Below are 3,229 nucleotides of genomic sequence, written 5' to 3' on the forward strand. Positions count from 1 at the left end.
TATATATATATGTACATATATATATGCGTGTGTGTGTGCGTATGTGTGTGTATGTATATATGTATATGCACATATATATGTATATAAACATATGTATATGTATATATATATATATATATATAGAGAGAGAGAGAGAGAGAGAGACAGAGAGAGACAGAGAGAGACAGAAAGAGCAGTGAAACAAAAGGAAAAGTCGGTGAGGTGTGGGTGTTCATATGGGTGGGTTTCAGTGTTGGGCAGCCAACAATTTTTTTAATGAAAAGACAAAACAAAAAAGACCCCGGGTTTTGTCTTTGATGAGCTTTTACTGCCGCTGTCTAAATAAATAGGCGTCGGTCATTGCTGAGGACGGTTCTGTTGAAGGAGTCTCATAATTGAAGTCTGTTGTTCAGCGTGTCTGGTACCCTGAACTACTACTACTACTACTGCTACTACTACCACTACTACTACTGCTACTACTACCACTACTACTACTTCTACTACTACTATCACCACCACCAACACCAACAGTACTACTACTACTACTACTACTACTACTACTACTACTACTACTACGAATAGTAATAATAATAATGATAATAATAATAATGCCCCAGTGTCACTTTGATGTTTGCGCGCTGCTCTCAATAATAATAATAATAATGATTTCTTATTAACCACTAGAAAAGCATTATGGACAGTGCGGAACAAAACAAAGAATGTGTGTGTGTGTGTGTGTGTGTTTTTTATGAGGGTTTTGCGTGTAAACAGGACTAACAAAAAAATCAACAATCAATAATCCTCAATAGGGAGGAGACTTTCGCGGGCTGCTCATGGGAAGAAAAAGCATGCAAATATGTATATAGAAACTTCTCTGTGTATAACTCTATATGCGACGGAGATCTTATATCTTATTGAAAGGCCGACACTCTTATCGAGACAGTCAAAAAGACAAACAGGCAGACAGACAGACAGGCAGGCAGGCAGACAGACAGGCCCTTCCCAAAACTAGAAACTTCCGGTGTTCGTCCCTCTAATTGGAAGTTCTAGTGTAAAATGATACGAAAGTTGTCACTGATCACTGCTTCAATAAAATTGTGTGTATCAAGGAAGCTATTTGGATTATGGTCTTTTGTTATTGTTTTACTTCCAGTGTGACATTAGAGCCTTCGTTCCTGGCTCATAAAACGGAATTTTGTTGGAGACGAGAGGTGCGGAACAGCTGCCTCGACTCTCTGGCTCTGTCGCTTTATGGAAGCACATTAACTGAGTAACACATACATGCATTCACTCTTGAATACAGGGATACATATAATAATACATACATACATACATACAAACACAGGCAAAACAATCTATCTATATATGTGTATATATATTCATCTCTCTCTGTCGCTCTGTCTCTTTCTCTCTCTCTCTCTCTCTCTCTCTCTCTCTATATATATATATATATATATATATATATATATAGAGAGAGAGAGAGAGAGAGAGAGAGAGAGAGAGAGAGAGGGGTGAGAGAGAGAGGGTGAGAGAGAGGGTGAGAGGGTGAGAGACAGAAAGAGAAAGTTAGAGGTGTAAGTATGTGTGTGTGTTTGTCTTTGTGAGTGTGTCTACAAATATATAGTATACATATATGTATAAGTATTTATTTTTTACTCGTTCTCGTCGTTGGGCGGCGGCCATGCTTGGGACCCGCGTTGAAGGGTTTTAGTTGAACAAATTGAACCAGTATTTATTTTATAAAGCCTGCTACATTTCCTATAGGATTTTTTATCGAACCGCTAAGTTACCGAAACCAACACCTGTTCTCAAACAGTGAGAGTGGAACAAATACAAACAGAAATACAAGCACGCACACACATACACGATGGGATTCTTTCAGTTGCTGTTTAACACAATCCACTCACAAGGATTTGGTCGGCCCTGGGCCATAGTGGAACTCACTTGACCTATATACCACACTGTGAAACTGAAATCGAAACCACGTAGTTTGGAAGCTATTATTTACTATCATTATTATTGTTGCTAATATTTTAATATTACCGTTACATAAGCTACTAAGACTGTTCTGCTTGTTGCTATTATAATTATTTGAGCGATTTATACTAGTATCCAGCTAATTGCTGATATTATTATTTACTTCATTAAACTTTCTATTATTAAATTTATGAATATCATATTCTAAGTTTTGTGATATTCCAAATGACAGTTTCATCGGGTGTCTACTAAAGCTTTTGTGGCATTTATTCGATTTGTTTATCTAATATAGATAAAAGAACACTCGCAACTTTAGATGATACGTTTAGTCTGAATAGAGATTATACCATAATCTAGTTCTCCTATTGGACTTATTATTTGGGTGATTATTGTGGTCTTTATGATTTATACACTCAGGACTTGTGGATCACTAGATATGATCATTAATATCGTTTCTATTTACCTCATTTCGCCACTAGTTCTATAAGTAATACTTTTATTCGTATTTCTCAAGAACTTAAAGTATGTCTTTTCTGTAGAGTTTATAATGCCACATCTGGTTATCTTCTGTTTCCTATTCTATTCTGCCTATCACTCTATGGTTTCATACTCTTACTGTAATAATTATTCGTCACGCTATTATTAAGCATATATTTAATTATTTCGTTATATCCAACTCTTGGTAGTGCGACGTTATAATATTCTGAGTACAAACTAATACCCTATCGTTCACTCATAATTGTAAAATCCTATACGATACGCTGTTTATTGTTACATATATAATTGTTCATGGATGATTAGACTTTTTATTCACATATCGTAAGTTTTTGTTAGATTTATGGTTTGATTCACACAAGTCAGTATTTTAGTTTAAAGATATATCTAGAAAATTAGCTACCCAAATTAAATCATTATAAATGTAGATTGGATTACTGCTCACAGCTGTGGTCACCCAGCAGTGTGAAATTAACAGCAGACCTTGAAGCAATCCAGAGGAGATTCACAAAGAAGATTGTCTCTTTGCAACTGCTCAGCTACTGGGAAAGGCTGAAACAGCTAAGACTCTACTCGCTGGAGAGAAGGCGGGAGAGATATGCAGTAATATACATCTGGAAGATCCTGGAAGGAATTGTGCCAAATTTTGGCATTGAAAGCTACACCAATGCCAGAACGGGACGACACGGCATAGTGCCAAAGATCCCAGCAATGCCATCGCGCTTCAGGACCAGTTACTGCAACAGCTTGGGATTCAGGGGCCCACAGCTTTTTAATA

This window comes from Octopus bimaculoides, chromosome 17 (assembly GCF_001194135.2).
Source record: "Octopus bimaculoides isolate UCB-OBI-ISO-001 chromosome 17, ASM119413v2, whole genome shotgun sequence".
NCBI lineage: Eukaryota > Metazoa > Mollusca > Cephalopoda > Octopoda > Octopodidae > Octopus > Octopus bimaculoides.